Source organism: Bos indicus x Bos taurus, chromosome 5, assembly GCF_003369695.1.
Source record: "Bos indicus x Bos taurus breed Angus x Brahman F1 hybrid chromosome 5, Bos_hybrid_MaternalHap_v2.0, whole genome shotgun sequence".
Taxonomy (NCBI): domain Eukaryota; kingdom Metazoa; phylum Chordata; class Mammalia; order Artiodactyla; family Bovidae; genus Bos; species Bos indicus x Bos taurus.
The window spans coordinates 11,503,900-11,530,417 of NC_040080.1; the positions used below are offsets into that span (position 1 = coordinate 11,503,900).

The 26,518-nt window shown below is 54.5% G+C and overlaps 1 protein-coding gene and 1 non-coding gene across 26 annotated transcripts in view; both read right to left on the bottom strand.

Moving 5' to 3' along the window:
- The window catches only part of CACNA1C (calcium voltage-gated channel subunit alpha1 C), a 391,155-nt gene that overhangs the window by 235,227 nt on the left and 129,410 nt on the right, over positions 1-26,518 (bottom strand). The window lies entirely within an intron of this gene.
- TRNAY-GUA lies at positions 2,029-2,100 on the bottom strand. Its single transcript has one exon. It is a non-coding gene; the product is annotated as a tRNA-Tyr (tRNA).

A 26,518-nucleotide genomic window follows, 5' to 3' on the forward strand; every position in this document is an offset into this window, starting at 1 on the left:
ACTCATAGAGGTGAGGACTTCTGGCCAAGATGGGTTAATAAGGACCAGATCTACCCTCTTGCCATGAACACCCAAAATCAAAATAGCAAAAGTGGTTGAAACGACAGTTTTCAAGATCCTGGACATCAACCAGCAAAGGAAGAGCCCTGAGAAATGGGGAACCAACCAGGTGGACCCTGCCACTGCCCATCTGTTGCCTTGTTAGTTTTCAGACCAGAACATACACAGGGGCCCACCCGGGGGCGGTCTGGCAGATGACTGAAGAGACAGATCTGAGAGTCCAAGGAGACAAAGCTGCTGGATCTCAAAGATGGAGGAGCAGACAAGAAAGAGCCACCCTGTAGAGGGCCGCTTTGGATGGTGGACGCATGCGAGTGAGGGAGCCACCTGGGGCTGAGAGAAGAACTGTACTCACTTGCTATTACTAGGAAACAAATGACCACAACCTCAGTGGTTAAACAGCCCACCTTAATATCCCACAGTGTCTGTGGGTCAGGAGCCCAGGCACGGCATGGCCTGACCCTCTGTGCACTGTACTCGAGGTGTCGACCTGGGTGCAGCATCATCTGGATAAGCATCTGTTCCAAGCCTGAACTGATGGAGGGCAGGATCCATCTCCCATGGCTACACGCAGCCTGGGTTCTGGAGGCCACCTTGGCACCTGGGGTCCTCTGGCATAGCCTCTGGCTTCTCCAGGCCCCTGGGGGCCCTTCCAGCTCCAAGTGGCTAAAGTAGGGTCTTACATACTGTAACTTGGTCATACCATCTGCATCTCATCATCTTTCATGTGACACAGCCTGCTCACAGAAGAGGCCTCCCATTAACCTGTCATAGTTCATCAGTTAGAAACAAGTCTCAGGTACCTCTCACCCTCAAGGGGATGGGGCAATACAAAGATCTGAACAACAGAGGCAGGGTCCTTCTGCCAAAGATCCTGCAAGAGGATTATTAAGAAGAATAATACAGCTCCCAGTACATACACAGAGCTGGGGATAATGCCTACAAACCAGACTTTAAAATCTCATGACTCATAGGGCAGAAGACCCAAGGGGTTCTGCCTAAGTCGTGGGCAGTATTCATCTTACACTAAATGCTGTACTGATTCTATCTAAAAAATTTTAAAACAAGATGAAAAAGGATCAAACTGCTTCCAAGTAGCTTAACTGAGTCCCAGTATAAACTTCAAGAATATTTATATAACTATTTTGAATTAATTGAATTCAAAAGAATTCAAAATTATCCAAGGTGAAATTTAGTGTCTTGTACTAACGCAAGAGACCAGGTAAATACAACCTGTAGTGAGGAGAAAAATCATCTAAATGGACCCAGAACCACACAGATGTTAGAATTAGCAGACAAGGATATTAAAACTGTAGCCATAACTGTATTCCATATGGTCAAAAATTTAAGCAGAGACATTAAAAACATTTCAAAGACCCAAAAAGTCCTTCTAGAGATGAAAACTACAATGCCTGAGATAAAAAATACATTGGAGAGGATTAACATTAGATTATTCATGGCAAAAAAAAAACTAGTAAACTCAAAGACATAATAATAGAAACCATCCAGAATGAAAGACACATTAAAAAAAATAAAAGAGCATTGGTGAGCTGTGTGAAAATGTCAAGTAATTTAATACATGTATAATTAGAATTCCCACAGGAGTAGGGAAGTGGGAGATACAGCAATTTATAGAATTAACAGCCAAAACTTTACTGAATTTAATTTTGAAAGCATAAACTCACAGATTCAAGAAGCTCAATGAATACCAAGCATAAGAAATTTGAAAAAAAATTTACACACCAAGACACATCAAAATCGAATTGCTCAAAGCCAGTGATAAAGAGGAAACACTAAAAGTTGCCAGAGCAGAAAGACATAGTTTATCTGGAGAAACAAAGGCAAGGTTGATGGCAGATTTCTTGTTGGAAACAATGTAAGCAAGAGGGCAGTGGAACAACAGCTTTAAAATTCCTGAAAGAAGGCAAGAGTAGTGGAGTGGGTTGCCATTTCCTTCTCCAGAGGACCTTCCCAACCCAGGGATTGAACCTGGATCTCCTGCATTACAGGCAGACGCTTTACCATCTGAGCCACCAGGGAAGTCCATAAAGTTCTATACTAAGTCAAAATAGCTCTCAAAAATTAAGGTGAAAAAGCGAGACTTACTTCAAAGACAGGAAAACGAAAAGATTTCATATCCAGGAGAGCTTCAGTACAAGAACTGTTAAAGGACGTCCTTAAGGGAGAAGGAAAATGATGCAAGATGGAAAGAAATGTGGATCTACATAAATAATTAGGAGCACTAGAGATTGAGATCAAGTTTTCCCTCAAAGGACTGCATAAAAAAGATAATAACAGTGTATTATGAATAAACATTATAAACAATGTAAATGTTTATAGCAAATGACAGCAGGAACATAAAGGCCATGAAGGGAGACATGTAAGGAGACCATTGTAAGGTTCCTATACGACATGTCAATAACACTTGAAGGTAGGCTATGGTCTCCCGCACTGTAGGCAGACGCTTTACCGTCTGAGCCACCAGGGAAGTCCAAGAACATATACAGTAAACACTAAAGCAACTGCTGAAATGACAAGACAGTGAATTTTAACTAGTAAGTCAACAATAGAGATTAAATAGAATAAAATATATGGGTATTGTTTTTTCAAAAGAAAGCAGTTAAGAAAGACAAGGGAACAAAGAACACCTGGAAAACAATAGCGAGATGATAAACTTAAATCTAACGTCACATGTTGATGATCACATTAAATAAAAATGATCTGAACACCCCAGGAAGAAGTCAGAGACCATCAGGCTAGATAAAAGAGCAAGACCCAACTATTTGCTGTTTATACAAGAAATTCATTTCAAATACAAAGACACAAATGGGTTAAACATAAAAGTATGGGAAAAGATGTACAATGCTAACATGAATTAAAAAAAAAAAAGAAAAACTAGAGCAGCTATATTAACATCAGGAAATGCAGAGCTCGGAGCAAAAACTACACCACGGAGAAAGGTTTTTTCATAACAACAAGGGGTCAGTTCTTCCAGGGCATGTAACAATCACACTGTTTACACACCTTTAACAGAGCCTCAAAATACACAAGGCAAAAAATGCTTTTTCTAAAAAAAGAAATTGGCAAACTGATTCTAAAATTCATATGGAAATACAAAAGACCTAGAATAATCCAAACAACTTTGACAAAAGAAGAAATAAGTTACCCTTTGGGTAACTGACACACTTGATTTCAAGACTTATCATAAAGCTATAATAATCAAAACAGTGTGTTCTTGGTGTAAAGATAGGCAAACGGGTCCACGGAAGAGAACAGAGGAGCCAGAAATAAATCCACACATAGATGGAGACTGATTTCCGACAAATATGAGAGACAAAATATTTTTGTCAGATGAGACAGAACATATTTGCACAGCACATATCTAATTAACAACTAGGCTCTGGGACAGGGTGCTCAGGGCTGGTGCACTGGGATGACCCTGAGGGATGGGATGGGGAGGGTGGTGGGAGGAGGGTTCAGGATGGGGAACACATGTACACCCATGGCTGATTCATGTCAATGTATGGCAAAAATCACTACAATAGTGTAAAGTAATTAGCCTCCAATTAAAATAAATTAATTTAAAAAAAAAAAGAAAAAAGAACTATTCTCTGGAACATACAAAGATCTCTCAAAACGCAGTATTAGGAAAACAACTCGACTGCAAAATGGACAGAAGTTATGAACAGACACTTCACCAGAGAAGATGTATGGCTTGCAGGTAAGCACAGGAAAGGTGCCCAACATCACTAGCCATTGGTGCTCAGTCATGTCTGACTCTGCGACCCTCTCCCCCAGTGGAATACGGCACTGGTGGCTTTGCTGTCCTTCACTCTCTCCCAGAGTTTGCTCAAACTCATGTCCATTGAGCTGATGATACTGTCCAGCCATCTCATCCTCTGTTGCTCCCTTGTCCTCCTGCTCTCAACCTTTCCCAGCATCAGGGACTTTTCCAACGAGTATACTATGCTGGGGTGTAGAGGTGGGAACGTCTTCATTCCCTTATCAGCCTGGTTACAGGGACCTCAAATGTTTTCTCAAGATATTCCATGGGTCCCCTTCTCCTCCTGGCCTGACCTGGGAGAAAGGCCGCTACCCAGCTGGACTGAGGTGGCCACCTTCCCACAGATAGTGTACAGAGAGCTGGCGGGTCTGTGAGCAGAAGGACCTGGGTTCCTGGATACAAGCTCCATGAGTGGGTGCAGGATCTGCAAGAAGACGGAGGCAGTGGGTCAAGGGTGGATCTGAGACTGTGGGGGCTTTGGGTTGGTGTGGAACAGGTGCGGAGCCGTCTGTGGGCTGGAGGAGAGGGTGGGGTCCTGGAGGAAGCTGGGGCAGATGGGTCCAGGGAAAATTGTGTGGGCGTGAATCTTCTGGGAGGTCATAGCCTGCAAGACACTCCCCTCTTGCAGGCTATGACCTCCCAGAAGGTCATGGCAAGGAGGGTCATGGTGAGGAGCCAGGGATGAATGCAGACACAGTGCTGTCCCGACACACAGACGGTGACACAAATAGGAAAAGGAGAGGAAAACTTGTCTTTTCTGGGCGTCCGCTGCTGCCACCTGGTAACTGGCAGGACCACGATTACACACCAAAGGCACCGCAGCAACTAATTTCCAAGCAGATCAAAATAAATCAGAAAACAAAACCTTTCTGACAGCAGAGAAATGTGGCAACGTGTTAAGAGGTAATTACAGTCTTTCCCCTTGTTTCACCGTGCTTTTTGCCACGAGTGCAGGCGCTGAATTGCAGCCGTCACTCAGGTTGAGGGGCACAAGCCGGCCGGCTGAAGGCACCGCGCTGGGGCTGGATGCGCCAGTGAGCCGGCCACCCGGGGACCCACCTTCTGACGGAGACATCGGTCCTGTGTGCCGGCCATCTATGGACCCTTCCCCACCTGTTGCTCCTTTAGAGTGAAACATGGCCTCTTGCTCCACCCATGGTCTGGGGCGGGGAAAGAACACAGCCTGGGAATCAGAGTCGGTTTGATCTCTGCTCCTAGTTCAGCGGCCGGGAAATGGAGCGGAGGTCCCTGGCCTTTGTCTCCCTATTTGAAAATCAGGACACACGGGTGCCTACCTTATGCAGCCGTGGTGAGAACTGGAAATCATCACCACGCTGAGATATCACCTTGCACCTGTCAGAATGACCATCACCAAAGGAACAAAAATAACGAATGTTGGGGGAGGATGCGAAGAAATGGGAACGCTCACACATGGATGGAGGGAATGTATATTGGCAGAGCCACTATAGAGAAGAGTTTAGAGATTCCTCAAAAAACTAAAAATAGAGCTACTGTATGATCCAGCAATCCCACTCCTGGGTATATATCAGAATAAAACAAAAACAATAATTTAAAAAGATACATGCACCTCAATGCTCATAGCAGTACTATTTATAATAACAAAATATGGAAATGACCTAAGTGTCCTTCAACAGATGAATGGATAAAGAAGATGTGGCACATATATACACAATGGAATATTACTCAGCCATAAAAAGGAGTGAAAATTTGTCATTTGCAACAACACGGATGGACCTGGGTGCATAATATTTAGTAAAGTAAGTCAGACTGAGAAAAACAAACACTGTATGATATCACTTCTATGTGGAATCTAAAAAAAAAAAAAACAAATGAAGGAATATAACAAAACCGGAACAGACTCACAGATATAGAGAACAAACCTGTGGTTACCAAAAGGGAGAGGGAAGGGGGAGGGACAAAACAGGGGTATGGGATTAAGAGATATAAATTACTTGCATAAAACAGAGGGGACTTCCCTGGGTTGTGGGTTCGATCCCTGGTCAGGGAACGAAGATCCCACATGCCACACGTGTGGGAAAAAATAAAATATTGTTTTATAATAACTTTAAATGGAGTAAATCTATGAAAATGTTGAATCCCTATGTTACACACCTGAAGCTAAAATAATACTGTAAATCAGCTATACTTAAAAAAAGAAAAGAAATCATGCCTGCGAGATGCCCGCCCCTGGCAAGGGTCATCGTGTCCATCCTTATTGATCTGACAGTTTTCTCCAGGCTGCACCGAGCCCTCATGACCCCACCCTGACGAGGACTCAGGAGGTGTAGGTGGCTGGCGGGAATGAGGTCCCTCGCAGGGAGTTTGCACAAAGATGCCCCTGCCTTTTCCAAAACTGCCGCCTCTGTCACCTGGCGAGAATGCCCACAGCTTAGGAGAATCGGCAGAGACTTCACAGCTGAGCAGATGAAGCAAATGGGCTGAGGGGTGCCACCTCTAGGTGGCTGCCGGGTGTCCAGGTTAGAAACAGGGCAGACAGGGAGGACTTGTTCTGCGGGGAGGAGGAGGAGCACACGGCCTTGGAGCATCCGCCTCTGCTCACCGGTCCAGCCCCATCCAGGGCCAAGACACCTCCTGCTGCCGGAAGCCTCTGTAAACCCACATCCCTTGCGCTGGGAGTCCATCAGCACCTGCCTTCCCAGTGCTGACCGCGGTCAAGGACGGAGCCTGCACACTCGGGCTGCCCAGGCTCTGGTGCCCAGGGAGGCATCTCCTTGCCACCCGCCCACCCTGACCGCCCAGACCCGCTTTTAGTCTGGAAGCCCACCCTGCTTTGGGCTTGACCAAAAGGAGTGTCTGGAGCACCCCCCAGGCAGAGCAGGACCCATTCCAGCCGGTGTCCCTGTCCCCACCAGTTCTACCTCCTGTCCCGTCCCCAGCCACTCAGAACCTGCACAGCTCCTGCCGGGACCCAGACGAACCACAGTGGGCAGGGGGCGGGGGGTGTTCCATGAGCATTTCCACCACAGAACCCCATCTGTTGCAGCCGAAGACGGCCTCACATATTGATCACCAGCTCCCCTCTCACTGGGGAACAATGTTCTCGGGATCCTCGGGCCCTGGGACAAGACCCAGTGCTGGGGCAGGAAATCAGCCGAGGCACCAAAGCGAATGGAGAGGCTGGGCTCACCTCGGTCACTGGACAGCAGGACTTTCTTTGATTAACTCTGAACAACACCAATAACATGTAATGGTGATTATGATGATGGTTGTCATCAGAAATTCCTGGGCTCTTTGCAGGGGCCAGGTTCTATCCTAAGCTCGTAACACGCCTCAGCTCACATGACTCTTCCATCAACTCTTGGAGGTGGAGCCATTGTCCCCAGTCTGCCCAAGGTCATATGACTAGGAGGTGGCAGGGCCGGCTTCCTAGACAGGCAGGCTGGCCGCCCCCCAGGACACAGCCCCTCCCCAGGCCTTCCATCTGTGTCCGCCTTTGCTATCGCCCCCGGAGCTCAGCCCTGCCTCCTTTGCAGGTTTGTACCCTCGGTACTGCTGGGGGTATGTGTTTACCTGGCCCACGGGTACCCTGGGGAGCTCTGTGCACAGCCCTCCATGGTCTGAGCTTCCTCTGCTGAGTGACTCCAAGGAGTGTACCTTCTTCCTCCGGTTTTACTTCTGTCTGACTCCCAGATAAAGAGCAAGGCCTCCCCCGAGTTCTGAAAGAAACGCCCATGTGCCTGGGGGTCCCAGCTGATCCTGCCCCAGCCCCTCAAGGAGCTGCCTGGCTGCAAACAGAGCCAGCCTTCAGAGCCACAGCTTTCCCCACCACTTCTATCTCTTCCCATAATGTCATCATGGGCTCCTGGGTCCCCACTTCGAGCTACTGATGTTTAGATTGAGATGATCAAAAAGTCTTCTGGGTAAATAACTCTCGGCAGTTAAGCTCCGAGTTAACAGGGCAAGGTGCCATGGAGACTTTCTCCTTCCAACGGGGACAGAATCGGTGTCTACATAACACAAGCAATTTCTTGTCCAGTGTCAGTCTGACTTGTTTGTGAATTGATTCCTCTTCACCGTGGACTTATTTGATTCAGGTCCTGGGCCCCCGTAGAACAGATAAATACTTTGTCACAATGGCTGTACCTCTGTTTCCGGGAAAGACAGAGGCCGAGGCAGCAGCCGCAGCCCCGGCCCTGCCATCTCTCAGGCGTTGGACATGCATTATAATAACCACGTATCGGGAGAAACAAGAGGTTGACAGCCTCGGAGTGGACACTCCCTGCAAATCCAGCTGCACACGTTTCCGTAACGCCAGGCTCTAGGGGGAACACTTGCTAGTGGATCCTTCCTCCGTGCTCTTGCGTGCGTGTGCATGCCAAAGCGCTTCAGTCGTGTCTGACTCTTTGCGACCCCATGGACTGGGGCCTGCCAGGCTCCTCTGTCCATGGGATTTCCCAGGCAAAAATATCGGAATGGGTTGCCATGTCCTCCTCCAGGGGATCTTCCTGATCCAGGGATCAGCCCCACATCTCTTACTTCTCCTGCATTGGCAGGTGGGTTCTTTACCACTAGCGCCACCTGGGAAGCCCCCTGTGTGTTCTAAAGAAAGTATTAAAGCACAGATGTGAATCCAGAGGAAAAGGCAATTGTGGGGTGGGGTCTGACATCCCTGGGGAGGCCGAGGATCTGCAGCATAGAGCAGGTAAGGCTGGAGCCACACGTGGGGAGACCCAGTCTCCACCCCAAGCAGGCAGACCCATTGAAGGCTTCCTGATGAAAGACGCGCCCGGGGGATGCTGGAGTCCCTTGGTGGCCTTGGGATACCTCAGAGCCCCAGCAGGAGACCCCGGAGCCCCAGGAGGAGGCTCTGCGCAGGAGCTGCCTGGGGAGAACTTTTACTTGCTCCTCCAGGGCTGGGTAGCGCACGGCCCACGCTCTAACCCGCACCCACTCCAAGCCCTCATGTCAGTGTCCCCAGGTGAACATGATGACTGTCCGCATCTGCAGATCAGGACACTGGGGAACTGGCACCCGGCTACTGGACGGCACCAGCAGCCCTGACCTCAGGGCCGGGCTCGAGGCCCGAAGCCTCACTGCCTCGAGGGGGAGCCTCTCCGGGCCCCTCCCAAGGCCCGAGCTGTCTCCACGTCTGTTGTGTGCCAGAAGGAAAATACCAGCTCCAGGGCTGCGCCTTGGACTTGGACCCACAGACGTTTTTCCATTCGGGACAGAACTGGGAATGAGAAGCAAGAGCAGAGGGAAAGGAAACTTGCATTTCACCCAAATGGGCTCTGGAAGCACACACTGGATTCCACACGCCACCTGCCCAGGCGCTTCCAGCCATCCATGAGGTCAGACAGCGTCCACTGAGATGCTGTGTCCTCGGGGGTCCTCGTCGTTGTCCTGGAGAGCAGGCCCCAGGTCACCAGCCCTCGGGGGCTGGAGACCTCTCTGTCCCTGTCATCCACACCCAGTCGGGGCCTGGCCAGGGAGGGGTGGCCACAGAAAGCTGCTAAGGACTCCACGCGCCACCCCCTGACCAGGGCCACTCAGACCTTATGGTCTCAGGAGGGTGGACGAGGTCAGCCGTTAGCCGGAGGACACTGCTGATTCCCCAGATCGTGCGGGGCTGCGGGGCTGGTCTTCCACCAGGGATACTGTGTCATCACCTGTCGAGAGCCTGTGGTCTCATGGAGCCAGGCTGGCCTCACTTGCTCTCGCTGGAGAGCTAGGCCATCTTGTCGGCCTCGACGTGTCCACCCTGTTCTTTAAAGTTCAGGGCACACGGGGCTGTCCTATCCCCGCCCTCAGAGAGCTAACGTTTCAGAGAAAGGCCGCGTGGGGCGCATTGCAGAGTTCTGTTATGGTTTATCCTACAAGCATAAGATGTGCTCATCTTGGGGACAGAATAATCCGGAAGTGGGTACCCTCTGTGAGCACCCCTTCTCAGGAAGAGCTTCCAGAGTCGGCTACGTGGACTGGGCTGACATGACAAGGGGGCTCTTGCTCTCTGCTGACCCCCTCCCCTCCCTGCTCTGCTCCTGGACTGAGGCCTGTGGACCGAGTCTCCCCGACTGTAGGCTTCTGGTTAGTTTGGCCAATGAAGAAGGAAAGTGAGGTGGGGGCCCTTCTTTCCAGGCCCACCTGATGAGGTCCCAGTCCTGGGGTAGTCACACCCCTGCATGGCCAGTGTCTAGTCCACAGCGGCCCTGGGGCTCCGGGAACAGGACTTCCCCTTAGACCCAGGTGGTAATAGCCCCTCTGTTGCTGGTCCCTGTGTAAACAGCCCCTCAATGAAGCCTTTTCAGCAGAATCATTGGTGTGGTTCCATCTGCCACGGTGATGAATGATCCTTAAAGCCGAAGAAGGTTTACGGAGAAAGTAGTGCTTCAGGGACTAGAGGTTGAGTCCATGTCCCTAACGGTGATTGGATCCACACCCATCCAAACAGGCAACCCTTCTCCCTTTCCGAATTCGCACAAGTCAGCTGGTTTCCACTGTCCGTAGGACTGTGTGTGACCTTGTATCCAGAACCCAGGGCCCCCGATTCTCTACCCCCAACCTCAGTCATGGGCTTTACTCTCTGTTGACAGAAAACAGACGGCGTCTGCAAGCTGACCGGGTACGTCTCCTCCAGCACGCACGCGGAGAGGATTCAGGCAGGCTTGGCCCGAGCATTCCCTTCGGGCAGATGATAGATCAAGCACTAAGCCTGTTCCCGTTCTGGGGTCCATACTCTCTCCTGGCCTCCACCTCCGAGTAGATGTGGAGGATCCTTGTAACTGACAATGTTTTGACTCAGTATGAGTATTTAATCCTCTGCCCATGATGCCCCCTCCCCACAAGGCTGGGGCAGGATGGGGGTGCAAAGTGGGGAGTCCCGGGCACCTGGCCCCACAAGGAGACAGCCTCGTCCCACTTGGACCACTCGGCTCTCCCAGGGCTTCAGCGCCTCCTGGTCCACTTGTGGAAGGAATGCTGGCCCAGGCAATAGAACCAAGGTTAACTGGGACAGAGAGAACCTCTCGTTCTTCCCCCGCCTGTTCCGGGACCCAAGCATCCTCAGCAGATGGTGTTTCCAGCCCCGTCTCCCTGGGAAACCTACTCCAGCGCCTAGCAACCTCCAGCCCAACGCCCGTCCAGATGCTCCTGCTCTAGGTGCCCAAGCCCCCGCTCCAGACGCAGCTCCTCCTGGAGGAGGCCTTGCAGGGCCCCGCACGGGCCCCAGCAGTCCCCCAAGAGCCCCCAGCCTCCCACTGACAGTACAGATCTGGGCCCCCGCTGACACGTCCACAGCCCCCAGCCTGCCGGGGGCATTTCCTCTCAGCCACCTCCAAACTTCCCTTTCTTAAAAAGAAACAATTGTCTGAAGCTCAGGGAATGAGTCCACGAAATCTCCTAGAACAAAAGCAGCTGGCCCAGCCCGGGTAGTCAATCAACAAACGAGGAGGAGTGGCGCCTCCTCTGCCCCCGGCACTCTGATCCTGCCAGTGACCCTGGTCTCCGGGCTCCTTGCCTGCTCTTGCCAGACCCTGTGAGCCTGGGCTGTCCTCAGTGGGACCCAGTGGTCACCTGCATGGTCCTATCTCTTTTAGGACCACCTGACGCAAAGTTTCCAAAGCAAGTTAGGCCTGACGTCAGTTGAAAATGAAGTGACCTCTTGCAAAAGGCATGGCTGTTCAGCGTGATTCTGGGAGAGAATCAAAGCCCTAAAAATCTGCGTCTTGGACGGCCATGGGGAAAAATCCCCGTTCCCCCTCTCTGCACTTTACGTGCAATCGATCCTGAGCAGAGTCAGATGTTTGGCGGGAGCCCCGGGAACAAAAGAACAGTCGGAGACACAGGCTGGAGGCCCGCCAGGCGGCAAGATTTCCCAAGAACCTCGGAGGGGCCCCTCCCGGCTTCGGGGAAGGGAGGAAGGAATTCAGCCTGGCCCCTCCCCTGCCACCCAGCTCAGCCCCGGCCGGCCCCTTCTTGATCCCGTCGGAGATGAAAGATGAATTTGCTCCCTCCTCAGGGGCCCCATCGAGTCGGGACTGAGTTGGGGTCCTTTCTTGGAACCTGAGTTTTCCGTCTGTGAAAAGGGCGTGAAACCGCCTCTCCCATGGGCTGTCCTGAGGGATCCGGGGCACTGTGAACGGTGTATCCAGCCAGGGCCCAGCTGCTTCCTCTTTGCCCAGCCCTGCCCACATCTGGTCCCGAACAGGCACTGAGATCATCTGGGCTCCTAGCTGTGTGACCCCGGGCAAGTCACTTAGCCTCTCTGGTCCTCACTCTGTTCACATTTAAAATGGGGACAAGGACTGTGTGTACCTGACGGGTGTGCTGGAGGGATTAAAGGAAGGTCTCCCCTCTTGGACGAGCATTTCTTGGGTGCCGACTGGGGGCCCAGGGGCCACAGTGGTTTAGACACCCCAGTGGTGCACCCATTGGGGTGAACAGTGGGTGAGCAGCTCCCATCCCGCTCATCTTCTCAGGGGGACGGCACACTAGTCAATAAAAACCTACACGGAGTGGTAGCAACGGAGTTTCGAGGAGGAAAGGAAAGGAGGGTCCTGACACCTGATAACGTTCAAATACACCCCATGCTCTTGTTTTGTTGTCAGAGACTGGGCGGTGGAGTTCGTTATCCTTTGGTTTATAGAAGAGAGAGAAACCAACCCAGAACAGCTGAGCACGGGTGCCTGGGTTGTGTGGGCTTCGAACCCAGGCCTGCCAGCCCCAGAGACCTGCCCTTCCCCCCGAGCCCATAGCCCATGCATATGGCACTGAGTGGGAACCCCCTCACCAGACCCTCACGGCCTCCAGAGAGACCCCTCTACCCTCTGTTTCCCAAACACAGGGAGACGGAAGCCAAGGTCATCCCCTCCCACCAGGCCCGTCTGCGTGCACCACGCCAGGAAACCGCTGTGCCTTCCTGGCTCCTGGGGCCAGAAAGGGAGCAGCTGCTCAAACACATCACACCAGCCAGCCCAGGCCTGCTGGCCCGGTGGGTCCCACTGTCCACATTTCAGGTGAGTCCCGGGCACAGGAGGGGCCCAAGAAGGAGCAGGGCAGTTGGTGTTCGAGGCCCCTGGCCGCCCCGGATGCATGCACATGGCCTTGTTCCTTCCAGGGCACGGCCGGGTGCATGGAGCTCCACATGGGTAACGCGGCCACACACTCCCGACACCCGTCCTCCCCGCAGAGCCTCCGAAGCCAGCAAGTCCTGGAGCACAGTCTGGAGACAGAGGGAGGGAAAGAGTGAGGCAGCGTGGGGAAACGAGGGCTCGGGGCCGGCAGAACACGCTCTGCCTAATGACACGCACGTGGCTGTCCGCGTGCAGCCCGCGCTCCCCGGGCTCTTGGTGGTGGGAAGGAGGTGTTCCTCTGTGTCCATGGAGCCCGAGGACGAGGCGCACGTTTCATCAGACAGCGGAGCCTCAGTGTGGGTGTTCCGACGTCAGTACTGCGCGGAGCGGGCACGGGTGCCGAGATAAACAACACAGATCCATCACGGACACGCCGGGAGCCAGAGGACCACAGAGAAACACACAACGCCCGAGCTGGAGGCCTGCCTGCACCCCTTCTGTGGGAGACGGAGGCCCAGGGTGCCCAGCGTCTCCTCTTCGCAGGCCCGTCCCGTGCCCCTCAGGGTGGTGCTCCTGAGTCTTCCACAGATAAAGGGTGCTGGGGGAAGCACCGCCTCCCCTGTGGCAGCTGCAGGAATGGGCCCTGCAGTGCCCTCTACAGCCACAGAAGACATAGTTAGGCCAAGTCCTTGCAGAGAAGGGACAGAGTGTATCCTTGGCCCTGCTGACCTCCATCTCCTTGACAGGCAGCAAGGGAGCTGGGGGGAGACAGGGCACAAGACAGAGGGGCTCCTCCTGCCTTGGCTGGGATGGACATTAAGCACCTATGGGCTCAGAGAGGCCAGGCCTGGCTGTGCACAGGAAACAGAAGCGAAACGGTGCCTGCAAGTTCTGAACTGCCAGCCCATGCACGGGCCGGGGCGTCTCACCAGGAGAGGCAGGTCCCCAGGACTCAGGGCCAAGGGCCTCTAGTGTGTCTGCTGGGACCCTGATCCTCAAACTCACTGTCCCTGTTGCTTAGTTTACAGGTGACCTGACTCATTTGAAAAGACCCTGATGCTGGGGAAGATTGAAGGCAGGAGGAGAAGGGGACGACAGAGGATGGCATCACCGATTCAACGGACATGAGTTTCGGTGGGCTCCGGGAGTTGGTGTTGGACAGGGAGGCCTGGCATGCTGCAGTTCATGGGGTCGCAAAGAGTCGGACACAACTAAGCGACTGAACTGAACTGAGGGTAGGAATGACCTCAGCTCATCAGTCAGGCAGGCTGGAGCTGATCTTGAAAGAGAAATCCAGAGGCTCAAGTCGTGATCAAGAAAAAGGTCTGCTGGGACAGTCGGAGGACAGGGGTTTGCAGAGAACAAAAGGGATGAATGTGGGTTTGGACAGAGCAGGGGAAATGGCTTGGGGCGGGGCGGGGCGACTGGCAGACGGGGAACACTTCGGTCAGAGCAAAGCCAATAAGGCACCAGACTTTTAAGACAGTTATTTCTTGAGGAAGCACCAGCTGCCAAGGAATCAATGTCCCATCCGCTGGGATAGCTGGGTTGCCAAGAGGGCTCGGTGACCTCGGGCTGCCAATCACCCTCCAGACGGCCCTGGCAACGAAAGCCCGTGTGGAGGAGGGGCAGGAACAGGAGGGACCAGGCGCATGCGGCCGTCTCTGGGCCAGCGATTGGGAAGAGGCGCTGCTTGGCCCGGCTGCAGGGTTAAGCGATTCGCCCCAGGCGGCTTCTGGCTCTGGTGGGTCACGTGACCCCCGGGGCGCTCGGCTCCCGTGTCTGTGAGCAGAGAGGACTGGTCGGGATGCACTGTCAGTACAGATGTTCCACAGTCCTAATCCAGGGCTCTGACCTGCCAACTCCGTCTCTCCGGATGACTGCAGTCACCTGAAGTCAGGCCCAGGGGAGCAGCGGGGCCAGAGGACGAGTCTGGGAAAATCGGAGCCTGGATCCTCTCCCGAAGACTCCCTGGGGCCCCTGCAGAGGCAGCCCCCACTTCAGAGACACCAGATCCCTGGCTCTGACATCTAATCCTGGCAAACCCTCGCCCTCCTGCCCTTTCCGTGTCAGAAGGGAGGCTTTGAGCACCATTCCCCGCTGCCCACGAGGGAGCCCCAGGGTAGAGTGGATGCCCTGGGGCTCTTGGGTTTAAGCCCAGGGCTTGAGGCTGGTCTGAACTCCCCTCTCTTTTGTCATCTGATCAGGGCAGGATTACAGAGCTGCAGCTGGTTTCTTCTCCTCCTCTGCCCTCCTAGGTCATTTTCTGTTCTCTCTGCTCCAGGTTGGCCCTCTCATATTTCTGTTTGGATATCCCCACTGGCACCTAGTCCAAACCCTACCTAAACTCCCTGTGGCCTCCAGCCCTCTCCTGCCCACTCAGGTACCTGCCTCCCAGCTGCTCAGGGTACCCAGACCTAATGTCCACCTACGTCAGTAAGTGGCTTCCGCTGAGCTTCTGAACACTGACCTGGGACACCCCTGGGTCTCCTCCACCACCAGATGGACTCACTCTGACTCTGACACCGTGGGCTCCGATCTGCTACCGACACCCCTGCCCCTGCCCTAGAGCTCAAACTATGTCCACAGACGCCCACCCCTCAGGACCAGAGATGCGGGTGTTGCTATGGTAACTGCAGGTCCTGGTCTTCACCCCAGCAGGTCACTGTCCTAAGCTCCGCCAGGGAGGAGCAGACTGGGGGACTTGGAAGCACAGCAGGTGAAGTAGAAGGGTGTCAAGCTCAGTGCCAACGCAGCAGCTGGCCGTGACATGCGGCCCATGCTCGCGTTATGGCTTCTGGAGTCAAAGAAAGGCCACGGGAAGCGACTGGGAGGCCCAGCTGCTGGTCACGTCCATGGAGCCTCAAGGCGGAGGGCGGGGTGGGGGACTCCGCCCTCGTCTCAGAGTGGCTGACCCCCTGCTTAAGCATTCACACTGGTGACCGCCATGCTGCACGGGCTCCAGGCCTGGCCTGTGGCCTCTGGACACAAGCAGGTCACCTCCTGTGCGGTGCTGGGCCATCTACAGCCCTGGCCCAGGCTGTGTCAGCCGCTTGCCGTCCCATCGGGCACAGGCACCCAGCACAGCGGGGTCAGCGCTTCCCTCCGGGCAGGGTGAGGTTGCTAGACCAGTACCACTGAGGACCGAAGGATGCCATCTTTCCTGGACACAGTGTGCTTCCTGGGGAAGGAGGACCCTCTGAGCATGACTGAGAAAATCTGAGAAAGCCAGAATTAAACTTACAGTGCCGTTACTTAGGATTTTTCCACCAATTTTTTTAAAAAGCCCTAAACTGAACAATTGTTAATGATAAAAATTTTAATGAGTACAATTCTTGCTCTAATTATATATAAAGTCACACACTTGGACCTGAGGCAACTCTTAACCCAACACTGCCAGGCCCCCAGTCATCTCCTCCTGCCTGGAGTCTCTGGAAAATTCCATCCTGATCTCATCCAGCTCTTTAGAGCAACTTCTGGGCCTTAGCCACGAACTCCTAAGGTTTGGGGGGATTCTTTTAGGACAAAGGTATTACTTTTCCTCGTTCGTGTTTTTCATTCGCTCAGAGCCGTCTGAAGGACCCAGTTCATATCTGAATGAAGAAGTGGCTTCCAGCTGGTCTCAGAGGTCAGTTTAAGGACACAGTCAAAAGCTCTGTTACATGGAAATGGTCATGTTGACAGAAAGTTGCTTTCATGTCAATATTTAGGGATTATCCTATTATCAAAGTTTTTTTCTTGCAGAATTCTGATCTGAGGATTATAAATATAGTAGGAAAAAAAACAGGGCTTCCCTGGTGGCTCAGTGGTAAAGAATTCGCCTGTCAATGCAGGAGATGCGGGTTTGACCCCTGGGTTGGGAAGGTCCCCTGGAGAAGGAAATGGCAACCCACTCCAGTGTTCTTGCCTGGGAAATCCCATCACAGAGGAGCCTAGTGGGCTACAGTCCAGGGTCTCAAAGAGTCAGACAGGACTTAGCAACTGAACAACAGCATCACAAACTCTAGGGTGGTGAGGAAAGCCTGGTGGGCGGGGGAGGGGTGTTAGTCTGCCATCAGGTAGGAGTCCCAGCACTTGCAGCTTTAAGAGGTTCCCAGGTGATTTTCAACATTATTAGTTTAAGACCACATTTTGAAAACAGTTTCTTGAAAGCTACCTTTTGGCATCTTTGTGGCCCCTAAAAATCTTTTTTCCCTTCATATGGAAAAGAAAAAACAAGAAAGTAAAGGAGATACTGAGCCATCTGATTCCCCTAGGCCCACATAGCACAGTCCCAGGTAGAAGCCTCGTTAGCCGCTGGCAATCACGCTCAGGCACTAGTGTAAAGCCATCTTCCCCACTGAGTTCTGGGACTTAAAAGCAGGCACAAGCTAATTTATGTTGAATTCGTAACATTATTAATCCATCTCCCAAATCTACTTTCTAAAAAGGCTTTTGCCTCTATTCCTCTCCTCTGAAAACTTAAACTTTCATTTTAATGAAACAAATCTCACCAGAATTTGATAACAAATATACAGTGACTTCCTTTTAATTAGAGGGTGCTCATGCAGCTATAAGGGCTTCCCTGTGGTGGCTCAGATGGTAAAGAGCCCGCCTGCAATGCAGAAGTCCTGGGTTCAATCCCTGGGTCGGGAAGATCCCCTGGAGGAGGGCAAGGCAACCCACCCCAGTACTCTTGCCTGGAGAATCCCATGGACAGAGGAGCCTGGCGTGCTGCAGTTCATGGGGTCACAAAGAGCCGGTCACGACATAGCGACTGAATAACAACCACAGAGGTGAGACGTAGCTCATTCATGTGCGGGACAGGGTGGACCTCAAACCCACTGGGGGATGGGATTTCATGCAGAGGAACTGGCTCCACCTTCTCTCTTTCCTTGGGTCTGATTCTCAGGGGAGTCTGAGTGCCATGAACCAGGAGTACATTTCCATCCAGAGTTCTTGCAGGAGAAGTTTGAGACTATAATGTTCCCTTGAGCACCATGAAAATGCCGGGTTAGCAGATCAAGTTTCAAATGGTTTTGCCCAAGAGGAAGTCGGAAAGAAGTGGAGGACAGGGAGAGACATGGGGCAGGTGTGGACACAGAAGTTCAAGGCCCTCTTTGCAGTCCTGACAAGTAGGAAACTCTGAAGACCACAGAGCCCTAACCGACTGTGACCCTCGTTCTCGCGGGAGGAGGGGATGCCAGGGACGGTCACCACACCAGCCTGGGGCCCAGAGCGCCCGCACTCCCAGCCGCCTGGTGGACGGTGTGGCCTTGAGGTGACCCCTGGCCACTTCCAGGCCTAGCCCTGAAAAGCCACGACCCACCTCGCTGCACATCCTCGGTCAGGCTGTCCCTGAGTGCCAGCTCCTGCCACATGCAAGCAGAGCCTCAGCCCTTGAATAACAGAGACCGGAGTCCCCCAGCCCCTGAGTGTACTCCCATGAGGGATCACACAGATCACTACGATTTCAGGGCTCATGTGATTGAGGAGCAGACAGAGGAGCTGAGGTCCCGGGCTCAGCACAGAGTTGGATTCAGGGAAAGAGTGTTGTCCGCTACTGAAACAGGAGGCATTCTGGTCCACACACCGGGCAGCACTTCACACCCACCACAGAGTTTCCTGGCCAGCGCAGACCCCTACTTCCCACTCTGACCTCTGGGCTTCTCCTAGGATGTTCTTTGTCTTCTCCAGCAGGTGACGACTGGTCATGAGATCAGAATCAAGGGATGGCAGGACAGGAGGGGGCTGGGCTCGGCCCGCACCAGCACCCTCGCCTCTAGAAGCCCCGGCAGGACCCTCGCCTGGCCTGCATCTCAGCCCTAGTCCTGCAGCATCTCCTCCTTGTCTCTAGCCGGCAAACTGGAGAGTCTTATCAACCCGAGAACCCCGCACTCTCGTCAGGGGCCGAGATGTCAGCTTGCCTGTTTCTTTTCTGAACAGCACGACGCGAGGCAGGTAATAAAAGCTCAATCAACACTTCAGTCCATCTGATTTGAGTGGTTATTTTCCACATAACCAGGAAAAGTGGATGAAAAGGCTTGTCTGGATAACTAGACACAGGGGGCTGGACTTGGCAAAACTGTTCCAAGCAGACACGGAATTCACATTTAGGTCCAGTGGTGGAGGAAGCGGCTGGTCACTCTTCTCTTTGGTAGAGAAGTGGCTGGTTCTCAAACTTGAATGCACAGGAATCAACGATGCAGTTTATTAAAAATGTAGGAGGCTTAACCTCCCCCCGTATTCTGACCCAGTAGTTCTGGGTGGAACCCAAGAATCTGCATTTGTGACGTCCCTCCTGTCCCCGCCCCAATTCCCAGGCAAGTGGCGGGAGACCGTGGGGGAGGTGGGGCCCAAGTCCATCCTGTCGAATGTCCCATCACAGGAGTGCCCACAGCTGCTGGAGGGGACGCTGCCCTTCCTCCATGAGATGAGAGGGGCCAGGTGACCCCTCTGTCTTCTGAAGGCCACCAGCTCGCCGTCACACCCGCACACACTAGGGGGGCCCGGCTGCCTCAGTCCCATCTGCTCCAAGTCCTGACTGAGCAGCCTGCCTCCTGTGATTGGCAGGTCTGCTGGCTCTGCCAGAACTACCTGCACCTAGACCTCCCTTCTCTTCACTGGCCGGCAGGAGTCTGCTGTGCCCTGGACTGGCCCTGTGCCTGGGGAAGCTGCCCTGAGAACGGGCACCTCTCTGAGCCTCCGGTCTGTGAACTCATCCTCCCTCTCCGTGTCTGGGAAGAGCAGCGGGGGGCTGCCGTCCTCATCCATGTTTGCAGATGGCAAACAGAGAGAGGAGACGTGACTTGCCCAAGGTCACACAGCAGGTCGGCTGTGACACCAGGGAGGGCAGCCAGGCTGTGCAGCCAAGCTCCTCAGGTGGACACAGAGTTGCAGCCACTCTGACTCAGGCTGTGGCCCCATCAGGACAGAAATGCCTCTGCGGGATCTTCCCTGAGTGGAGGGAGGAAGGAGGGGGGAGGGGGGTGAAGGGAGGGAGGGAGAGGAAATGAGAGGGAGGGGGAGGGAGGCGGAAGTGGGGTGAAGGGGGATGAAGAGGGGATGAAAGGAGAGAGGGGCAGGGGGGCAGGGAGTGAAGGGGGGAGGGGTGAAGGGAGGGAGAGGGGAGGGGTGAAGGGAGGGGGGAGGGGAGAGAAAGGGGGAGAGAGGGAAGGGAGGAGGGCAGAGGGAAGGAAGGGGAGGAAGGAAGACTCTAATCACTGAGGCACAGAGACGAGGCCACGTGCTCCAGGCCCTGCCGCTTACCAGCATCCCTGCTGCTCTAGGCCCCTGTCTGTGCTGACCTGGGGGGCCCGGGCGCGGGGGTGCCTGCCTAGAGGTCCCACAGCTGAGCTTGTGCTGGACACACACAGTGAAGCTCCAGGAGAATGAGCGGGTCCTGATTCCACACTAGTGAGAGAAAGCTATGTGTTAACAAGAGAGTCCCTCCAGCAACCTTTTCTGGCCAGCTTCTGTCTTCGCAGCTCAGGACCGACCAGGTGAGGCCAGCCAACGCCCCAGGGTACATCTTGATGTCTGCGACCCAGCCCCTTGACCCAGCCCGCCCTCTCGATCTCCTCCCATTCAGCCCAGGTCCCTGGCTTCTACTGGGCTGAAGTTTTCTCTCTCTGATGGTCTTATAAATCAGGGATATGGGATGTGAGGTTTTCCCATCACGTTTTAGTTTATGAGCTGCTCTCAATGGGATAAAAGAACGTCCTTTAATCGCAAGCAAAAGAGGCACGTGGTAGACATCAGCATGAACTTTGTGACAGAAGCACCGTTTAGCCAGGACATAGGAAATGGCAACTCCAGTATTCTTGGCTGGAGAATCCCATGGAGAGAGGAGCACTGCGGGGGGCTACAGTCCATGGGGTCACAAAGAGTCAGACACGACTGAGTAACTAAACGGCAGCAACCGTAACAGCAGGCAACTGGGCAGCGGGGGGCGGGGGGGTCGTCAGGGTTTTCAAGCTGCATGAGTGCACCAAGGTGGGTGGTGTGAGTGGTGTAACCCACAGGCCCCAGACAGGATGCCCCAGGAGGCCTTGGAAGGACCCGGCAGGGCCTTGGGGAGCAAACAGTAGATGAACTGAGAAAGGAGAGAGCAGAGGGGGGCCGCCCCCATGGCTGTCACGCGGCACGCTGCTGCCCGAGCCCACACCTGGGCCACACGTGGCCTCAGCTCGGGGAGGAGCCCAGATGACCTGCAGGGCGGACGCTCGGCTACCCACACAGATGGCCTTGCCACCCCGGATCAACTCGCCCGTCCCCACTGTCCACAGGCAGCGAGCGCACGTGAGGACAGGCCACGGGCCACGCAGAAGCCCACCCCTGCCTGTGGTTCTCAGGCAGTTTCCCCCACAGCCCCCACCCTGCCCACACCCGCCACCCCCCCGGGGACCCGAGTGCTGTGCAGAAGTCAGCGCTGAAGACGGAAAGGGGTTCTTGACTGCGGCCAGATTGCCGAGGCCATGCCGAGTAACCAGCCCTTTTTTGGACTTTTTCTCACAGGCGGCCAGAGTGTTTACACCCAGGACAGGCCTGCCCCGGCTCCCAGCCGTGCAAGAAAGCCATGAGAGCAGCCGCCGCTGGTGGAAACACATCCCCACGAATGGGGTCACGGCAGCCGTTCTGACCGTGCAGGAGGCTCAGACCTTGCTGGGCTCCAGCGGCTCCTCCACAGACCACAACGCAGATGCTGGGGTGGGGGGACGGCCGTGGGGTGGGCTCCACGGCTCCCTCCCAAGGCCACCTCCACATAGCTCCTTGGGCTGGTCTGCAGCCCATGAGGGTGGGTTTCCACGGCGTGGGGTCTCAGCGAGACGGCTTCTTTAGTCTGTCTCACAGATGCACAAGCTAGAAACCAGACAGAGGCCAGGCTGGGGCCAAGGGAGGGGGCCCCTGCGTCCATCTGCAGCCCCACCTCTCACCCCAGCCCTAATTCCATCTGAGTTCCAAGGAGTTTCCGCTCCACGGAAGCCAGGGAGATCCCAGCCTCTGGAGCACCACGGGGCAGCTGTTTCTGGTTATTTGTGCGAGAGAGACACAGACCAGAGGAGCACTCTGCTGTAAAGCCACTTATCATCCTACCACCAGAAGTGGGGCGTGCTCAGTGTCGTGGCCGGGCCACGGCCCGGGAATTGGGAAGGTCAGTGACAGGGTCAGGGGTCACAGCGATCCACCTGGATCCACCTGGGTCAGGGCCTCGCCAGCAACCTCCCCTTCCTGATCCGAAGCCCCTGCTGGGAAGCCCCCAGGACGGAGAGCCCCCTTAGCGCACCTGCTTCTCGTTACGACGGGCTTTGCCTTGGCTTGGCTGTGCCCCTCCCTGTTGCTGAAGCCGGGGTGGTTTGTCCAGCCTTCCGCTGTCCTCCCTGTGTTGGACAGTCAGAGGAACCACATTCTCCCCTGAAACTCGACTTCCCTTACTCTTCACCCCATGACCTCGCGATGCTGTAAACTGTTGTTCTCTTCTTGGCTCGTCAGAAGTTCAGGGCTGACCCCGCTGCCCCTGGACACGGATGAGATGGAACCAAGTGATTGCAGGGCATTCATTCTCACACATACACACAAACACACTCATAAACACACACACACACTCAGACACACACACACCCAGATGCTGGCCTTCACAGAGCGACACAACTGAGGACGGAGGCCCGTGCTGGCCCATCACAGATGCCCTGCCACACTCACATGGGCAGCGGCTCTGGGCGCAGGATACGGCGGGTGCCCCATGGTCCTTAAAGTGGTAGGAAACCCCTGAGGATAGAAACACAGCCTGCATGGGTCATGTGGGGGAACTTCAAGGCTGGAGACTTTTTGAGACTTTACTCAGGGCTCAGCACCACCTCAACCTCCCAGGATTGGGGCAAACGTCTCCCGTAATGGGCAGGGGCGATGCAGACCTCAGGATTGCAGACAAGGCAGCGTCCATCACAACCATTCAGCTCTGCTGTAGACAAGCAGCCACAGACAGCATGCAATGAATGGGAGTGGCCGTGTGTCAATAAAGCTTTATTTACAACATGGTGGGGGGGGGTGTTTGCGAACTTCTGCTTCACCTGTATTCACCCACCAGAGCCCCATGAGTATTCATCTCACAGATGAGAAGAGCAAGGTCCAGAGATGTCAGTTGACTTGCTCAAGTTTATACAGCTGGTGAGCATCAGAGCTGGGATTCAAACAGAGGCGATCTGGATTCAGGCTTTCCTGGTGGCTCAGACAGTAGAGAATCTGCCTGCAATGCAGGAGACCTGGGTTCGATTCCTGGGTCAGGAAGACCCCATGGGGAAGGGAACAGCAACCCACTCCAGTATTCTTGCCTGCAGAGTCCCAAGGACAGAGGAGACTGGCAGGCAGTGCCACGAGGGCAGAGTCAGACACGACTGAGCGATTAACACTTTCACTTTTCAACCTGGGTCCAGAGTCTGTGTTCCTGGCCTCTCTGCTGATGCCCTCCCAACCCTGGCACACTCATAAGGGTGTATAATAACTACTAAATAAAGCAAGAGGCCAGTCAAATGTGATGTAACAACAGCACAAGTTTACTGAGAGCCCGGCTCTGTGCCTGGGCTCCTGCAACCTCCTTTACAGATGGAGAAACTGAGGTTAGAGTTGCAGTAACTTGCTCAGGGTTGCAGAGTGGGTGACCCTCAGGCGACACCGAGCTGGCCCGTCCCCTCCACCCTGTGGGGCCTGTAGCCCGAGGAGCCTGTGTCTCTCCCTTCCCTGGTCCACTTCTCCTTGAGTGCCTCTCGACAGGGGAGGTGGGCGTTGCTGTCTCCAGGAGCTCACACCCACCAAGGCTGTGGACCGTGAGCGCCCGCCAGCCTCCAGAGAGGAGGGACCGCTCCGTTCCCGTGGCAGCCGTCCCCTCTGCACATCTCCCGGGTGTCACTTAGCAACGCACACCACCTGTCAGTCTCCATGGCGCCATGGGCTCAGCGCCTCACTGCAGCCTCCTCACTAGAAACACGCAGCATGGGCCCTGCTCCCTCCCCAAGGAAGGAGGTTCCCCTGGGGCCTCAGCCCAGCTGCCGAGGGACATTCCTGGGAGGGGGCGGCTCGGAGACCCCAGGCTTCTGAGTCCTCCCATTGGCCCGTGGGAGGCTGGGCAGGGGAGGCTCAGCTCACCCACATATCTGTAAGCAAGGTCCCTCCTTCAGGATGTGGGCATAAGGCATTGTGTCCCACCCCTTGCACCCTCCCACACCACGGTCCCAGGAGATGTGACTGTGGGAGGTGATCAGGTTTACATGAGCTCACAGGGGCGGGGACCCACTGGGGGTTAATGACCTTGGAGGTTGAGGATGCCACGGCACCAGGAGAGGCCCTGGGTAAACGGAGATGGGGGTGGGGAGGTGGGGGCAAGCCAGGAAGTGGGTCCTTGCCAGGGACTGAGACTGAGGGCACCTTGAGCTTGGACATCCAGCTTCCAGAGGTGGGAGGTGGGAGAGAGGAAGGTCTGCGGTTGAGTCCCATCTGTGCATTTTGTCACAGCGGCCAAAGAGGGCAGAGACTCAGCAAAAGGAGGCACAGGGTACACAGAGCAGAGGTGGGGGCTGACGACTGTACACGGGACGTTTTGGCCAAGGTCTCCCTTGACCATGACCTACACTGTATCATTTCCCCCTCAGTTAAAGAAACACACACCTTGATACACACATGAGTATAGAACTTAGCTTAAAAAGTCTCAGTGGATGAAGATACCCCATAAACCAGCTCAGTTTTAGAAATAACTATTTTTTTTGAGGATGGAGAGAATAGAAGCTTTTCTCCCCGAAGCCTGCCAAGGTCCCCAACCATCTGCCCACTCTTTGCTGGGGTCACAACGCTTCTTTCTCCCCAACGAGGTTTTTCACTTTGTTCCCAAAATCCAAGTTGCTTCCCCTCCCTTGGGGACCAAGAGGAATAGCCGCAGGTGAGACAAGGGCGAGTGAAGGTGACAGAGAAATAAAGGAAAGTGGACAAAGAGGCTCAGAATTGAAGAAAAGAGAATGAGGGATTAAAGCCCTAAAAACATCTCAGCAAAGATTTCCTTTGTCCCTTTGCACAGTCTTGCAGTCAGATCCCACAGGGAACCAAGGAACAGCTGGGGAGCCTGGAGCTGCAGCTTGAGACGGAGTGCCCACCAGGGGGACAGGGGCTTCGGTCACGTCCTGTTATCTGGAATGGTCCATCAGATGGAGCATCATCATGCTCCCCCACCCTGGAAATCCCGAAGAGTTTCCCTGAAGGGTCTAACTTGTCTGGCACGTGCAGATTGAGCTAATTAACCCCACACCTGGGAAAACGGTGTCCAAGGATAAGGAGCCTCAGACTGACTGGGAGAAGCCTCCTTGGGACTGACGGGGCAGAGGGGCCGCAAGGGCTGCGCGCGTGACCTCCCGGGATGCCGCCAGGGGCTCCCACGGCCATGGCCATGGAATACAAGCCAGGACACAAAAGGCCGTCCCACTAACCACCCAGGACTGTTTCAAGAAAAGAATCACCACAGCTGGGGGTGCTCCGAGCCCAGGATGCAGCCATTTCTGGGGTTTGTGGGAGGCAGGGGTGAGACCAGGGCAGCAGGCAAAGTGTGGACACAGCTTTCACACAGCTGGGCTCTCATCACAGCCCCTCCCCTCCCTATGCAACCCACGGAACCACCCAAGGCCCTCCTCTCGGCTTCCTCATCTGTAAAGTGGGGATAAGATCAGCATCTCACAGAGCTGTCGTGGGCTCAACAGCTGAGCACCAGGAAGGGGTCGTCCTGCACAGACAGGGAGGACGGGGCCAGGGGATTGGACTGGCTGCTCTGAAACCCGAGGAAGCATGAGCAGCAGTGCACAGACCTTGACACCACACGGGGCGCTGCTCTGGGCTTGGCTGGGCCATCTGCACCTGGTCACTCCCTTTCAACACTTCTGCTTCCAAAGACATCAAACACACAAACACAGCTAGGCCGCCATCTCGGTGGCTGAACCCAGTCTACAGCCGCGAGATGAGTCCAGCCTGAACGATGGGACGGGAACAAGATAAAGCCTCGGACGTGATGAGTCTGGGTTTATAGTCCCCTCTGTTTGTTTTTGTTGATGGAAGTAGAGTTGTGCCCCACTGTCCATTTCGAGGAGAGCTCCTTTTCGCATAAATGAACCTAATCCCCCTGTTTATTAACATGAAACTTGACATTTATGGCCTGAGTGCTTTACTGGCTTTAACCCGTAATCCTCAGCGCGTTTCTGCAGGAGCGCCACGTGGGGCCCCGGGCACAGCCCATGGTGAGCAGCCCCCATGGGCTCTCTGCACCCCTCTGCCAACCAGGACAGAGGGGGAGAGGGGGCATAGGTGGTGGAAAAGACAATCCTTACCCATGGCTGGCCTGGGTGGCCCTGGGAAGGGATAGCTGCGGGTCCAGAGTGATGGACAGGCCCTAGAGGAGCAGCCTTCCCTGCCTGTCAGTGTCCACACCAGGTCCCAGGCAGGTGGTGATGGGCAAAGGGCACGCCCCCCAACTTGTGCCAATCGGCCTGGGCAGTGAGGTCCCACGCAAGAGGCATCTGGGAGCAAAGGCCCAGATGAAAGGGAGGTGGCCTGGCTCCAAAACAGGAACAGGGACACCAGCAGAGAGCAGCCAGCGGGTCAGGGCTGGGCC